At 42.1% G+C, this 17,837-nt stretch overlaps 1 pseudogene; it reads left to right on the top strand.

The window, feature by feature from the left end:
- The first annotated feature begins 2,308 nt into the window (after positions 1 to 2,308).
- LOC126945910 (40S ribosomal protein S17-like) lies at positions 2,309 to 7,574 on the top strand (annotated as a pseudogene).
- The last annotated feature ends 10,263 nt before the right edge of the window (positions 7,575 to 17,837 follow it).

The raw sequence follows: 17,837 nt of genomic DNA, 5'->3' as shown, positions 1-17,837 counted from the left end.
CTGGTAGGGGAGGCCGGAAATCAGAAAGCCAACTAGCCCTGCCACAACACACCCTGTTCCACCTCATTGATGCTGGATAGGTGTGGAGGCTCAGTTTCCCAGTGGGATCCTCTGATAGCAGTTGGGGAAAGAGTAATCAGAAAACCTGATAACCTCACTTCACACTGCTTCATTCCACCTCATTGATGCTGGATGTAGGTGCAGGCTCAGCTCCCCGCTGGGCCCTGATTGGGGAGGGAGGGGAAGAGGGACATGCCAACGTGCCTCTCTTTGCACCACCCCCTTTTCTTATCTGATACTATTGGCCAGAAACTTCATTTATAATGAAGTATAGTGAGCAGCCATCTAAGTCTGAAAGGACTTAGTCTTTCACTGTTAATTATCATGTTAGCTGTAAGTTTTCTATATCTGCCTTCTATCAGGTTGGGGAAGTCCCCATTTTTTCCTGGTTTGCTGAGTTTCTAAAATTAAGAATGGATGTTAGTTTTTATCAAATATTTATTCCAAATATATTGCAATGATCATACATACAGACACCTATAAGTGTGTATACATATATATGTTCTTATACATACATAGCTTGTTAATATAGTGAATTATGTTAATTATATTAATTGATGTTTTAATGTTAAGCCAACCCAGCATTTCTGGAATAAATCTCAATTGGTCATGATATATTATTTTTTAATATAGTGTTGGATTCCATTAGTTGAAAATCGGATCTTTTCTAACGTAGGCTTTTAGTGCTTTGTATGACTTTACACTTTTTGCATCCATGCTCATGAGGGATATTGTACTGTAATTTTCTTTCCTTAGAATGCCATTGGCTGGTTTCTGTTTCAGAGTATTATGCGTTGATTGTGTACGCTAGATTTATATAATGAAGCCCTAACCTCTAGTACTTCAGAATGTGACCTTATTTGCAAAAAGGGTCCTTGTGGATATAATCAGTTACGTTATTATAAGGTCATACTGGAGAAGGATGGGACCTTAATGTAATGTGACTTTTCATTTTAAAAAAGGGGGAGGATTTAGACACACACACACGCACGCACACACACACACAGGGAAGGAGAACATTATATGAAGATACAAGGAGAACTAGGGGCGATGTGTCTACAAGCCAAAGATTGCCAGCAAACCACAGAAGCTAGGGAAGAAGCATGCAGCAGATTCTTCCTCACAGCCCTTAGAAGGAACCACACTTGCTGACTGATACCTTTGTTAACAGACCATGCAAGAAAGAATTTAGGGTGAATCTATAGAATAAAGTGAAAGCAAGTTTATTAAGAAAGTAAAGAAACAAAAGAATGGCTACTCCATAGGCAGAGCAGCGGTATAGGCTACTCAACTGAGTACACGAATAGTTATTTCTTGATCATGTGCTAAACAAGGGGTGGGTTACTCATGAGTTTTCTGGGAAAGGGGCATGGATTTCCCGGAACTGAGGGTTTTTCAGACTATGTAGGGTAACTTCCAGACATTGCCATGGCATCTGTAAACTGTCATGGTACTGGTGGGACTATCTTTTAGTTGGCTAATGCATTATAATTAGTGTATAATGAAAAGTGAGAATGATCAGAGGTCACTTTTATTTGCCATCTTGGTTTTGGTGGGTGTATTAGTCCATTCTCACACTGCTATAAAGAAATACCCGAGACTGGGTAATTTATAAAGGAAAGAGATTTAACTGACTCACAGTTCCACATGGCTGCAGAGGCCTCAGGAAACTCACAATCATGGCAGAAGGGGAAGGGGAAACAAGAATCTTCCTCACATGGTGGCAGGAGAGAGAAGAAAAGCCCAGGGGAAACTGCCATTTATAAAACAATCAGATCTCATGAGAACTCCCTCACTATCATGAAAACAGCATGGGGGAAACTGCCCCACGAGCTAGTCACCTCCTACCAGGTCTCATCCTCAACACCTGGGGATTACAATTCAAGATGAGATTTCAGTGGGGACACAAAGCTGAACTATATCGTTCCACCCCTGGCCTCTCTCAAGTCTCATGTCCTCACATTTCAAAACCAATCACACCTTCCCAATAGTCCCCCAAAGTCTTAATTCATTCCAGCATTAACCCAAAAGTCCACAGTCCAAAGTCTTATCTGAGACAAGCAAGTCCTTTCTGCCTAGGAGTCTGTAAAATCAAAAGCAAGATAGTTACTTCCTAGATACAATGGGGGTACAGGCATTAGGTAAAACACCCATTCCAAATGGGGGAAATTGGCCCAAACAAAGGGGCTACAGGCTCCATCCATGTCTGAAATTCAATGGGGCAGTCATTAAATTTTAAAGTTCCAAAATGATCTTCTTTGACTCCATGTTTCAAATCCGGGTCACGCTGATGCAAGAGGTGGGTTCCCATGGCCCTGGGCAGCTCTGCCTCTGTGGCTTTGCAGGGCATAGCCCCGCTTCTGGCCGTTTTACAGGCTGAAATTGAGTGTCTGTGGCTTTTCCAGGCACACAGTACAAGCTGTCGGTGGATCTACCATTCTCGGGTCTGGAGGACTGTGGCCTCTTCTCACAGCTTCAGTAGGCATTGCCCCAGTGGGGACTCTATGTAGAGGCTCTGACCCCACATTTCCCTTCCGCACTGCCCTAGTAGAGGTTCTCCATGAGTGTTCCACCACTGCAGCAGACTTCCACCTAGATATCCAGTAGTTTCCATACATCCTCTGAAATCTAGGTGGAGGTTCCCAAACCTCAAATCTTGACTTTTGCACACCTGCAGGACCAACACCACATGGAAACTGTCAAGGCTTGGGGTCTGCACCGCCTGAACTGTACCTTGGCTCCTTTTAGCCATGGCTGCAGTGGCTGGGACACAGCACACCAAGTCCCAAGGCTCCACACAGCAGGGGGGCCCTGGATTTGGTCCATGAAAACATCTTGCCCTCCTAGGCCTCCGGTTCTGTGATGGGAAGGGCTGCCATGAAGGTCTCTGACATGTCCTGGAGACATTTTCCCCATTGTCTTGGCCTTGTTACTTATGCAAATATCTGCAGCCAGTTTGAATTTCTCCCTGGAAAATGGGTTTTTCTTTTCTACTGCATTGCCAGGCTGTAAGTTTTCCAAACTTTTATGCTCTGCTTCCTTTTTAAACATAAGTTCCAATTTCAGATCATCTCTGTCAAGTTTAAAGCTCCACAGATCTCTAGGGCAGGGGCAAAATGCCACCAGTCTCCTTGATAAAGCACAGCAAGAGTGGCCTTTGCTCCATTTCCCAGGAAGTTCCTCATCACTATCTGAGACCACCTCAGCCTGGACTTCATTGTTCATATCACTATCCGCATTTTTGGTCAAAACCATTTAACAAGTCTCTTGGAAGATCCAAACTTTCCAACATATTCCTGTCTTCTTCTGAGCCCTCCAAACCATTCCAATCTCTGCTTGTTAACCAGTTCCAAGGTCACTTTCACATTTTCAAGTATCTTTATAGCAGTGCCCCACTACTTGGGTACCAATTTATTGTATTAGTCCATTTTTACACTGCTATAAAGATGCTACTCGAGACTGGGCAATTTACGTAGGAAGGAGGTTTAATTGAATCACAGTTCTGTGTAGCCATGGATGCCTCAGGAAACTCACAATGATGACAGAAGCAGAGGAAGAAGCAAGGACCTTCTTCATATGGCAGCAGAAGAGAGAAGAAAAGCCCAAGGGAAACTGCCATTTATAAAATCATCAGATCTTGTGAGAACTCACTATCATGAGAATGGCATGGGGAAAACCACCCTCATAATCCAACCAACTCCCACCAGGTCTCTCCCTCAACACCTGGGGATTACAATTCAAGATGAGATTTGGGGGAGGGCACAAAGCCTAACCATGTTAGTGGGTTTTGGCTGGCTTCTTTACAGCATTCTATTTTATAAGCAGGGTCTTTGTGACCTGTATCTTGTGCCGACCTTCTATCTCATCCTGTGACTATAAATGCCTAACCTCCTGGGAATGCAGCCCAGCAAGTCTCATCTTCATTTTATCCAGCCCCTATTCAAAATAAAATTGTTCTGGTTCAAACGTCTCTGATGCCTTAATCATGAACTTCTAGCTTCCAGAACTGTGATACAATAAACTTCTGTTGTGTAAGCCACCCAGTTTGTGGTACTTTGTTATGTCAGCCCTAGAAAACTAATACAGAGTAATGCTGGCCTTATAGATTGAGTTGGGAGGTATCCTCTCCTCTTCAATTTTCCTTTCTTTTCTTTTCTTTTTTTAGACAGAGTTTTGCTCTTGTTGCCAGCCTGGAATGCAATGGTGTGATCTCGGCTCACTGCAACTTCTGCCTCCCAGGTTCAAGTGATTCTCCTGCTTCAGTCTCCTGAGTAATTGGGATTACAGGCATGGGCCACCATGCCCGGCTAATTTTGTATTTTTAGTAGAGACGGGTTTCTCCATTTTGGTCAGGCTGGTCTTGAACTCCCGACCTCAGGTGATCCGCCCATCTCGGCCTCCCAAAGTGCTGGGATTACAGGTGCTTCTTCAATTTTCTAGAAGACTTTGTATAGAATTGCTATAATTTCTTTCTTAAATGTCTGATAGATTTTACCTGTGAAAGCACCTGGGCCTGGAATTGTCTTTGTGGGTAGGTTTTTATCTAGAAGCTCAATTTCATTAATAGATATAGAACTATTCAAGTTATCTATTTCTTCCTGTGGGAACTTTGGTAGTTTATGTCTTTCAAGAATTTGTCAACCAGGCATGGTGGCTCACACCTGTAATCCCAGCACTTTGGAAGGCTGAAGTGGGCAGATCACCTGAGGTCAGGAGTTCAAGACCAGCCTGGCCAACATGGCAAAATACTGTCTCTACTAAAAATATAAAAATTAGCCAGGCATGGTGGCACTTTCCTATAGTCCCAGCTACTCAGGAGGCTGAGGCAGAAGAACTGCTTGAACCCAGGAGGCAGAGATTGCAGTGAGCTGAGATCAGGCCACTGCACTCCAGGCTGGGCAACAGAGTGAGACTCCATCTCAAATTAAAAAAAAAATTGTCCATTCATCTAAGCTATTGAATTATTGGCATAAATTTGCTCATAGTAGGTGCTTAAAATTTTAATGTCTGTAGGATCTTTCATGATCTCGTTTTTCTTCATTTCGGATACTGATAATTTGTGTGTTCTCTTTTTTTCCCTCATCAATCTGCCTAGAGATTTATCAATTTTATTATTTTTATTTAAACAGCTTTTAGTTTCATTGATTTTCTCAATTGCATTTCTGTTTTCTATTTCATTGATTTCCATTCCTTTCTTCTGCTCAGTTTGAGCTTATTTGCTCTTTTTTTCCCTAGTTTCTGCGGGTAGATGCTGAGACCATTGTTTTGAAATCTTTCCTCTTTACTAGCATAGGTGTTTAGTGGTACAAATTCCCCCTTCATCACTGCTTTAGCAGTTTCCCACAAATTTTTTGTTTTCCTTTGCGTCAGTTCAAATCACTTTCCAATTTCACTTTTGAGTTCTTCTTAGACACTCATGGTTTATTTAGAAGTATGTTATTTAGTGTATAAATATTTGGGGATTTCAGGAGATCTTTCTGTTATTGATTGCTAATTTAATTCCTTTATAGTCATATAACAGACTTTGTATTACCTGAATCCTTCCAAATATATTGAGATTTGTTTTCTTATCTAGAATATGGTCCATTCTGGTTCATAGTCTAAATGTGCTCGAAAAGAATGTGTATTCTACTGCTGGATTGAAGGTTCTTTTTTTTTTTTTTTTTTTTTTTTTTGAGACGGAGTCTCGCTCTGTAGCCCAGGCTGGAGTGCAGTGGCCGGATCTCAGCTCACTGCAAGCTCCGCCTCCCGGGTTCACGCCATTCTCCGGCCTCAGCCTCCCGAGTAGCTGGGACTACAGGCGCCCGCCACCTCGCCCGGCTAGTTTTTTGTATTTCTTAGTAGAGACGGGGTTTCACCGTGTTAGCCAGGATGGTCTCGATCTCCTGACCTCGTGATCCACCCGTCTCGGCCTCCCAAAGTGCTGGGATTACAGGCTTGAGCCACCGCACCCGGCCGGATTGAAGGTTCTATAACAGTCAATAGGTCAAGCACATTAATAGTTATGTTCAATTCTACTACGTCCTTGCAGTTTTTCTGTCTACTTCTACCAAGACTAAAATCCATGTTGAGGCCAGGCATGGTGGATTACACCTGTCATCCCAACACTTTGGGAGGTCAAGACGAGAGTGTAGCTTGAGCCCAGGAGGTTGAGACCATCCTGGGCAACATAGTGAGACCTCATCTCTACTAAAAAATAAAAAATTAGCCAGGCATGGTGCCATGCCTGTGGTCCCAGCTACTTGGGAGTCTGAGGCAGGAGGGTCACTTGAGCCCAGGAGGTTGAGGCTGCAGTGAGCCATGATCATGCCAGTATACTTCAGTCTAGGTGACGGAGTGAGATCCTGTCTCTAAACAAATAAAGTTAAAATCCACACATTGAAAGCCTACCTATGCTTTTTTATTCCTTTTTGAAACAGGGTCTTGCTCTGTCTCCCAGGCTGGGGTGCAATGGTATAACCACAGCTCACTGCAGCCTCAATCTCCTGGGCTCAAGCAATCCTCTTGCATAGCTGGGACTGTAGGCACACACCACCACACCTGGCTAATTTTTAATTTTTTTGTAGAGACAGAGTCTCATCATATTGCCCAGGCTGGACTCCAACTCCTAGGCTCAAGTGATCCTCCTGCCTCAGCCTCCCAAGTAGCTAGGACTACAGGTGCATGCTACCATGACTGGCTAATTTTTAAATTTTCTGCAGTGACAAGGTCTTGCCGTGTTGCCTACACTGGTCTAGAATTCCTGGCCTCAAGAAATCCTCCCACATCTGCCTCCCAAAGTGTTGGGATTACAGACGTGAACCACCATGTCTGGCCTCTGACCCATTCTTAAAGCTGGAGCAAAACGATCACCTGTATGTGAACTGTACATACTTAAGTTCAAATCATGCCTCTACCACTCATTGTTTGTGTGTCCTTACATTAGTCACTAGTCACTTCACCTCTCTGGGCTTCAGTTTCCTCATCTGTCCAATGGGGATAATTGCAGTACCTACCCCACAAGTTCATTGTGGGATTGTGTGGGAAAGTGTCAGAGAGCTAGATGTTTCTAAATGGGCGGTTTCAGAAGATAACATTTGGCTCTTTTAGCAAGGACCCGCCAAGCTGGACCACATTCACACCAACAGTATGAAGAAGGCAGCCTGGATCATCATTGAAAGGTACTATACCTGCCTGGACAACTACTTCCACATGAACAAAGCCATGTACGAGAAGATTGCCATTATTTCCAACAAGAAGCTCCACAACAAGATGGCAGGCTATGTCACATATCTGATGAAAGAGATTTAGAGAGGTCCGGTGAGGGTTATCTCCATCAAGTTGCAGGAGGAGGGCAGAGAAAGGAGAGATAATTATGTTCCCAAGTTATCACAACTCTGGATCAGGAGATCATTGAAGAGGATCTGGACACTGAGGAAATGCTGAGGGTTTTGGACTTTGGCAGTCTGTCCAATCTGCAAGTCACTCATCCTACAGTTGGGGTGAATTTTAAAATACCACTTGGAGCTGTTTGAATCTTTTTTCTATGGTGCAATATTTTGAATAAGCCTGGGACAACAGAAAAAAAAGATCTGTTTCCTATAATTTTCTTATTATTTGGAAACTTAGAGTTGTAAAGGTCCTTGTCAGTTTTCAGTTTGCTATGCCTACCCACATTTACTTAAGACTGTAATTTATCTGGTCATGTAGTCATCAGCATTTTAACCAAAAGGGATATAGATTGGGTGTTAAATGTCTGTAGAGTAATAGTTGAATATTATATAAAGAGGTTTTAAATAAAGGATAGTAGATTGTTAATAGCTCTCTCTCTTCCCTGGCGCCACCCCCAAGAAAGATTCAGAAATAATGGGTTTAACAAAAAGAAATGCAGGCATCACAAAGAGCTAGATTAATGTGATGTTCTGCTATTGTTTACTTTTCATTCTGGCTCTTACGGAAATATCCTGGCAACAAGTTATCCATCGCAACTTAGGTCAGAGTGCACACGAATGAAAAAAGCCCACAAACAAGTAGAGACGGTTCAAGTAGGCTTTCAAAACCCAGACTAATGAGAAATTGCAGATAAAAACCAGTAACTTTCCCTGCTGCAAAATTGCCTCTCAAATAGATCATCATTTTCTGGTATCCAGGGAAGGTCTGTTCAAGGCAGCAGAGTGGAGGTAGCTGGAGCATGTACTTTAAAATCAGGAAAAAAATCGGGCTTACTTCTACCTTTGTAGTTCACCATTGATGTGACCTGACCTGACTCCATTTCATATGTGAAAAATGAAGCTAGTGATCCCTAGCTCCGTGTGTTGTGGTGAGGATTACATGAGATGGTATTGGTTAGAGCCCAGCACTCTGCCTGGCCTGAGAGAATAAATGCTTGTCTCATCTTTAGAGAGAAGTTCCTTTCACTTTCTAACCCTTTATCCATTTTTTAACATCTGTTATGTTATCACATTATGTTAAGGTCCCCCTTGGGTTTTTAAGCCTTCTGTTCCTATATAGTCTACACTCTTTCACTTTTTGTTTTTTTCTATAATTAATCTTTTCCAGATAAATATCGTACAACTGTGTGGACTCCTAGAGTGCAAAGCCACCTGGGCCCACAATCCCAGCCTGAAATCCTCTTTGTTTTTAGTCACCTTCTTATCCTACCCAACTACTCAAAACCTCACTACTCAAAAACGCAAGCCCCTGAACTGACAGCCATATCCTTCCTACGCTCTCAGCAGATGGATTTGTCTCCTCCTTCACAGAGGAATTCCCTCAGATTCCTGGCCATCCCTTGTTTCTACAGTCATCTTTTCCTTGTTGTTTCTTTCTCGGAAGAACCAGCTTTCCTTTTTCCACCCTGGGTTTTGGCTCTCATCCTTGCTGACTCCTAAGGGGTTTCTTTCGTTTTTTGGGGGTGGTGATGGACACAGAGTCTTACTCTGTTGCCCAGGCTGGAGTGCAGTGGCATGATCATGGCTCACTGCAGCCTTGACCTCATAGACTCAAGTGGTCCTTCCACCTCAGCCTCCCACGGGATTACAGGTGTGCACCACCACACCCAGTTAATTTTTCTTTTTCCTTTTTTGTAGAGATGGGGTCTCATTATGTTGCCCAGGCTGATCTAGAACTTCTGGGCTCAAGTGATCCTCCCATCTGGGTCTCTCAAATTGCTGGGATTATAGGTGTCAGCTACTGTGTGCCCAGCCCTTAGGGGTTGCTTCCATCGATTCCTCTCACCATCTGTATTTTTTTTTTTTTTTGAGACTGAGTCTCCCTCTGTCACCCAAGCTGGAGTGCAGTGGCACAATCTCAGCTCACTATAACCTGCACTACCTACTGTAACCTGTACTACCTACTGTAACTGGTTCAAGTGATTCTCCTGCCTCAGCCTCACTGGTAGCTGAGATTACAGGTGCCTGCCACCATGCCCAGCTAACTTTCGTATTTTTAGTAGAGCTTGGGTTTCATCATGTTGGCGAGGCTGGTCTCAAACCCCTGACCTCAAGTGATCTGTCCACCTTGGCCTCCCAAAGTACTGGGATTACAGGCGTGAGCCACTGTGTTCACCACCTCTTCTGTATTTCAACTTCTTGTTCTCTATTGGAGCCTTCCAATAATATTAGAAACATGATCATATTTCTTTTATCACCATACCGCCAAAACCATAGCCTTCTCTTCACCCAACATCCACTATAGCTACTGCCTTAGTGTCCGTCTTTTTACAGATGACCTTGAAAGAGTTGCCTACAATTACTATCTCTACTTCCACACTTTTTCCACATTCCTCAATCCAGTATTATATGGGTTTTGCCTATATGAACCTGTTAAATTTATTCTCATTCTGGTAATTAATGAATTTCTCATTGAACACAGTATTAGTTAGGACATAGGTTCTGTTGCTGTAACAGAAACCCAAGATAAGAGTGGCTTAAACTACATGAATGTTGCTTTCTCTCTCATGTAACCATCAGGAGGTAGGTAGTGCAGGACCAGTACAGCAACACTGCTCAGTGAAGTATTCAGGAACCCAAGTTCCTTCTACTATCCTACTCTGCCATCCATAAAATCTTACTCTACCTGTGTGGTCAAAGATAACTCACCATGACACCCAGCCAGTGAGGAGGGGAAAAAGGGAAGGATAAGGAATGTCTTTTCCATTAGAGGTAACAACTCAGATACCACACACACCACTACTGCTCACACCCCACTGGCTAAAACTTAGTCTTATGGCTAAAACTGACTCTGCAATGGAGACTGGAAATACAATCTCCATTCTGAGTGGCCATGTGACCTGCTCAAGATTCTGTTATTATGGAAGAGGAAGTGAAGAAATATTGGGGAACAAGTAGTCTCTGCTATGCTAACCACATCATCTTTAAAAAAATCGTCCTAGAACATGTGATGTCAGAGGTTGGTTTCTAGAAGTACCCCTCTTCTCTGATCACCTGCAAATTGACTGTACCCAGTACCAGAGCTGACTTCTACTCCTGAACTTCTGCTGTGGATGTAGGATCCTTCCTCAAGCTTGCAACACAGAGTAGGTAGCAAAGAATAGGGAAGGCTCTATGAGATCAACATTCTTGCCTAGCATGTTCATTGCTACATCTCTGGAAACAGGCAAAATACCTCACATATAGTAAATGCTCAATAAATATTTGAAAATCCATCGATATTATACATGCATTTAGTTAAGGGAAGATGACACAGGTTTTACCATCTTGAAGACCCTGAGAAAACACAGGAAAAAGCTTGAACTTGGGGAAGTAGAAGAAATGAGAGTGACTTAATGAATCTGATGATGTCATGCCCCTCCTTAAGATATGTTAGTTCCTTCATGAGCCTGCATCAGAACTCAATCTTATCCTAAACTACTCTTTAAATCATAGTTTTTAGCTAGATGATCAGCTGCATGAATGAATGAGTAGATAGAGAAGTGGGCACCGAACCAAGTTGGTCTCATGCCTGGATGTTTTCTTGGCGAGTCATCCCTTCTGGAAGAAGCTTTCCTTGTACCACAGGATATCTTTTGGTTTTTCTTAATGACCTCTAGGCCAGTAGTTTCCAATGACTACATATGAGAATAATCAGGGGCACTTATTTAGATTATAGATACTTAGACTTCTTCCAGAAAGTCTTTTGTTTGAAAGCCATTATCTAAATAGTGAGCAAGAGCCTCCAGGTAGTCATAAGGTTTGGCAGTTCATCCAAACTAAAGAGTAATGCTGGTTAATATAAATAGGACAGATCACTTTGAGAAGTCCAAATTGTTGGTCACACATGAATGGGGTAGATGTGAGGATAGGGGAGAGGGCTGAGATGGGCTTGTCCTTTACAAAACCCCATAGTTTTAAAGGCAGTTAATATCTCAATACAAAAATGGCCTCTACTACCTTCCTGTCCTCTGGATTTTGATGCAAGGGCAACTAAAAAAATCTCTATGTGTCCTTAATATAGAGAGGTAGAAGTTGGGGATGAAAAGAGTCTAGGACTTTGAATACCTTGGTTGGACAGATATGGGGTCATCCTAGTTTGTTCTTGGGTAGCCAGGCAAAGAGTATATGATTATATAATTAAGTTATTCACAGAGGTCAAGAGACATTGTCAATTATTCTAATTACCCCAATCACATATAAAGAGTCATTTTTCGGGTACTGCCCTTGTGGACTCAGTCTAGGATTTATGCTCTGAAGCTCTGAGGAGGTCCAGATTCATGACTACCTGGGCTTCTTTGAATTGACAGAAGACATAAGGAAAGAGTGGGAAGAAGTAGCTGTCTCCTACCACCTCAGTGCTGAGGTCAAGAAGATCTTGGCAGAGGCTGAACTCCCGTTGTTAATGTCTTGCCCTTGTTCTTGCTGTCATTGTTGTTATTGTCCACCTCCTCCTCCTCTTTCTTCTTAATACATTTTGGACCACATTTGTTTTTATATTTGTAGTTTAGGAAGGTATCATCTACAGGTTAAATAATGAATACTTTGTCTTTCCTGAGGCCTAGATGGAGATTGTGACCCCAGTATATTCCTCCATTTTTGGTGGCTAGTGGCATTTCCTGGCAGTAGGTTAAATCTCCCAGATAGGGCATACATAAAAATGCCAGGTGAGACTGCCAAAAGATGAAGCTGGCAGCAGATACACTCCTATGAGCTCAACCAGTTCAAACCATGATCCTTTCTGAATGGACTTCTCATAACTGTGTCATAATCGTAGGGGCTTTCCAACACAGCCTTAAGACAACAGCAACAATTTGGAGATTGATGGACAGACTCTTTCTCCAGGTGACATTGGCAATATCACACTTTAACATCATTCATTCCCTCTATGTGACCAGGAGGCTTGCATCATTCTCTTAGCAAACATTGTCAGGTTATACATATGAGATTGATTGCCAATGACATTTTCCAAGAACTATAATGGTATCACAGGGGCAGAGGTGCATGGTAGGTTAGATCCTGCCAATTCCCCAAGTAAAATCCTGCCATACGCAAATCATTTTGACTGAGTTTCACAACACCCATTCCCAAGTCTTGTGTGTGCCCTCGTTATAGAAGATAGAAAATCTAAATGCCAATATTCCAAGGCTTTCTTGGAGTTAGAGGCATCCATGCAACACTATTCTAGCCAATGACTTATAAGCTTCAGTCTGCTAGAGGGTCCTGGGGAAACTTTTGCTTTCTTGAGAGCAGATAACTTCTTTTCCTCTTTTAACTTCTTTGAACATGAACATGATGCCTGGAGCCATGGTGGCCATCTGGTCACTATGAAGCAATAAGCATGGGGGTGAAAAGCCAACTTAATCAGGATGATGAATATAAGGATAGAGCCTGGGCTCCAAGAGCGTTGTTGAGCCTCTGAAGCTAAACCAGCAACTGCCTGTCTTTAGACTTCTTATTACATTTAAGAAAAAGTATATATTATTAATAGATTTTCTGCTACTTGCAGCTAAAGCACTCCTAACCAGTGATCCTTATATGGTACCCTGTGCCATCAGGATAAGGGCCACAGTGCTTAGCATTATAAATAAAGCTCTACATAATCTACCCCCCGCCTATCTCCATAGCCTTGTCTCTCACATTTGTCCTTGCACTATAGGCTATGGTAATACAGAGCTACTGCTGTTGCCTGAAGTACACCATGCTGTCTCATTCCTCCTATGCTGGCAGAAAACAGATAAGAACTGTCTTCCTCATCTGTGGATCTCTAAAATGTAGCACAGTGACAAACAATAAAGGAACTACACCAAAATGTTGTTACCTGACTCTCTTTTGATAACAAACTAATTATTCAATGACACATGCATTTTATGTATCATTTATTTAATTGTTTCAGTATCTCTTCATGTATGCAAAGGAGGGTGTCAGGTTTACGGACGGACAAAAGATCTCTAAAAGCACAATGTTATGTTAATAAAAGATTATTCTGTCAGAATAATGCACTAGTATGATCCCATTAATATTAAAATACAAAAGTCAATAAAATGTGTTTATCCATGAGTGTGTGTATATATATACATACATGTATTTTATAACAGAGAATGAGCCTTGGAAACATAGATACCAAAATGTTAACAGTGGTATTTCTTAGGAAGGACAAAGCCTGGGGGATTTTTACAGCATGACTGTATTCACATGAAACTTCTGAAATTAAAAGTATAAAATGTAAAAGGCGAGAGAAAGAACATGGGAAATGAAATCAACAGATTTCAAGTCTCTGCTCTGCCACTAACCAATTATATGGCCTTGAGCAATGTGTTTTACCTCTCTGAGTCACAGTTTTATCTGTGAAATTGTGGCCCATTCATTTGTTTCATTCATTCATTCAACAACTATTTGTTGAGCACCTACCTAAGTGCCAAGCACTATTCTATACACTGCGGTTTCAATCATAAGCATATAGATTCCTGTCCTCATGGAGTTACAGTTCAGTGGGGAACGTAGACATTAAACAAATAGTCACAAAACTTGATGTAAAATTTCATCTGTGAAAGTGTGGAAGGGGACATCCATAGGGTCATGACACCCTGTAACAGGAGAACATGACCAAGTCAGGAAGGTCAGGGAAGGCTGCTCTCTGAACAGGGTGATAACTAGGTGAGAGTGACAGGCTTGAGACAAGTGAAGAAGGGTGTTCCAGAAAGAGGGAACAGCATGTAAACAGGGTGTATATTGGCAAGAACATGACTGATTTAAGATTCTAAAATAAAGCTAGTTTGACTAGAGTATGTGTGGGGTGGGGGGTGGGTACGTGTATTTGAAGTGGGGGCAATACTGGTATGAAAGGAGACTGGGGAAGGAGGTTAGAGTCAGATCATGTACAGGTCATGAAACAGAGTTTGGTCTTCATTCTACCAGTAAGAGCAATGTGATGCCATTTTAAGTCTTAAGTGAGGTGATAACATTATCAGATTTTGGTTTGGAAAAGGTTAACTCTGGCTGCTGTGAAAGATGACATGGGCTTGGATCACAGTGGTAATAATGGAGATGGGAGAAAAGTGTGTTATCTCAAGAGAAATAGTTAAGGGCTAGAATCAACAAAACTTGTTGATGGATTGGATATGTTGGCAGGGGTATGAAGAAGGGAGAAAGAGCTTACAGTGAGGATGGCTCCTAGGTTTCTGCTTCAACTAACTCAGATGGTGGGATCATTTCTTGAGACTGAGATCACTGAAAAAGGATTAAGTTTTGCGGAGAAAATCATGGGTTGGGTTTTGGTCCTATTTAGTTTGAGGTGTTTTAGAGGTTTCCCTTACCTCTCTCACCTCTTCCGCCTCCCTTATTCAAATACTACAACATCAGCGAGGCCTTCTCTCTCTATCCTATCTACAATTTCAACACCACTCCAACGTTTCATATCCTCTTCTCTGCTTTATTTTTCACCTTAGTTCTTCATATTATCTAGATATTTTCCTTTTTTTATTTTCTTCCTTACTGTGATTCCCCCACCAGAATGTAAGCTCCATGGGAAAGGGATTCTTATCTATTTTTATACCGCTGTAATCTTCAACATCTAGAATCATGCTTTTTATATGGTAGGTGATCAGTGAATATTTGTTGAATAAATGAACAAATAAATTCAAGAACAAAAATTAAGTAAGCAATTAGAAATAGTGGTGTGAAATGTTCAGAAAAGTCTGGTCTAGATATAAACGTTTGTTATTCATTTGAGCATAGGTACTAACTGTAGTTGTGGCTGTGGATGAGAGTACATAGGGAAAGGGAATGAAGTGAGAAAAGGGAATACAATAGTACCTGCCTCAGAGGATTACAAGATAATGAAAGTTAAGTATTTAGCATGATGCCTGACACCTGGTGGGTGGTCCAGAAATGTTAGTACTTCTTAGTGTTTTGATTACAGACCTATGGGACTAGAAAACCAGCAGACTGAGTGAATGGCAGGATGTAGCCTCTAACTAAGACTCTCATCAGTGAGCTCTCTACCTTTGTTAGGTGGGAGCCAAAGGAGCACTAGCTGGGACAGAACCTGTTACTTGCACTTCTGTATGATCACATCAAGTTACCTAACTGTGGTTAGCCTCAAATTCCTCACCTGTAATTCAGGATTGATGGCAACACCGTCCTTACAGAACTGAGATAATGTGCTTGGCACCAAGTCAATTCTCAATCTTCAACCCCTCATCCAGTGTCTGGCATATAGTCAGGGCTCAACAGGTTGGTCGTTTGTTGGTGGAAAGTGTACCAAACTTGGAGCTAGAAGATATTTACAAGCTTTTTGATTTTGCACAAATCTCATACTCTCAGAGAATCAGCATATCTGTCACAGGATTGTTTTGAGTATCAAATGAGAATGTATGTTTTTTAAAAAGATGATTTATTTATACCTTACCTTATTCCCAAATCGATTTGTGGTGGTTTGAAGAAATATGTCACCTTCAACAGAAGGCAGAAAATAACCAGACGGCAAAGCAGAGTCAGAGATAAAACCAGGATGGGGAAGTAAAATGGCATCAGAGCTAAGAACAGTACATAAAGTCTATGCCAGGGTAGTTCAAGTCTAATAAAAAATAATGAGGCTGGGTGCGGTGGCTCACACCTGTAATCCCAGCACTTTGGGAGGCCAAGGTGTGTTGTGGATCACGAGGTCAAGAGATCGAGACCATCCTGGCCAATACGGTGAAACCCTGTCTCAACTAAAAATACAAAAGTTAGCTGGGTGTGGTGGTGCGTGCCTGTAGTCCCAGCTACTCAGGAGGCTGAGGCAGGAGTATTGCTTGAACCAGGGAGGCGGAGGCTGCAGTGGGCCGAAATCGCACCACTGTACTCCAGTCTGGCAACAGAGCGAGACTCTGTCTCAAAAAGTATATCATCATCATCATCATCATCATCATCATCATGCCTGAAATCCCAGCACTTTGGGAGGCTGAGGCGGGTGGATCACCTGAGGTCAGGAGTTTGAGACCATCCTGGCCAATATGGTGAAACCCTGTCTCTACCAAAAATACAAAATTAGATGGGCATAATGGCATGTGCCCATAATCCCAGCTACTCGGGAGGCTGAGTCAGGAGAATCACTTGAACCCGGGAGGCGGAGGTTACAGTGAGCCAAGATCACACCACTGAACTCCAGCTGGGGCAAAAAGAGAGAAGCTCCATCTCTAATAATAATAATAATAATAATAATGTGACTAGACACAACACATGGCAGTGGCGGTTCCCTCCCCTGTTTGTCTCTGTTTTGCCCAGTACAGACCAATGAGAGACTCAGTTTGTATTTAAAATAACACCACCAGCCCCGACCTAACTCAACAAGATCACCTTCTTGGCAGAAGGATGGGGCTGCTCTTCCTCTACTGCTCTCTCCCCAGTGGTTCCTTCAACTGCTTCCAGCAGATCTCGGTGGCTCTTTTCCTTTCCTAGGTGTCTAGAGTGTTCCTTTAAAACCTTCTCATAGGTACTTCACATGACTGCTCTAGAGAATCATAGACTTGCATACCCTGTCTCAGTCCCTTCAGGCTGATAAATAAAATACCATAGACTGGGTAGCTTATAAACAACAGAAATTTATTGCTCACAGTTCTGGAGGCTGGAAAGTCGAAGATCAATAAGGCAGCAGATTTAGTGTCTGGTGAGGGTCCAATTTCTAACCATAGATAGCTGTCTTTTCACACTAACCTCACATGGCAGAAGGAGCAAGGAATCTATCTTGGTCCTGCTTTATAAAGCCACTAATCTCATTCATGAGGGTTCTACCCTTATAACCCAATCATTTCCCAAAGACTCCATTTCCTAATACCATCATCTTGGGGGTTAGGATATCAACCTATGAATTTGGGGAGACAGGGAGACACAAATATTCAGACCATAGCATACCCCAAGTATTTCACTGGTCTGAGATGGCCTGAGAAAAAAAGCCCTATCAAATATATGCCCATACCAGCTCAACTCTCAAGGGCTTCCCCCAATTCAGAAGGCTATTCAGAAGGCTATATGGGTCTTATGCTTTTAGGGTTATGGTACATCCTAGATCATAAACCCAAACTTTGAAGCACTCCAGAATTACCCCAGTATCTTCAAGGCAATGATTCAAGAGGATCTTATCAATCTTTATCAAGCACCTACTGTATACTAGTCACTAAACTGAAAAGAGAGTCAGTAACAATACAATACTATTAACAATAGTCTCTGATCTCTAGTGACTCACAATTTAAGGTGGGGACAACAGGGCCATATAACAAAATGAGCTACAATTTATTGAATGCTTATTATGTGTCAGGCACTATGCTTTAGATGCATTATCTCATATAATCTTAAAAATAACTCTAGTAAGTAGACACTATTATTATT

This window comes from Macaca thibetana, chromosome X (genome assembly GCF_024542745.1).
Source record: "Macaca thibetana thibetana isolate TM-01 chromosome X, ASM2454274v1, whole genome shotgun sequence".
Lineage (NCBI taxonomy): Eukaryota > Metazoa > Chordata > Mammalia > Primates > Cercopithecidae > Macaca > Macaca thibetana.
This window is presented reverse-complemented; position numbering and strand designations above follow the sequence as displayed.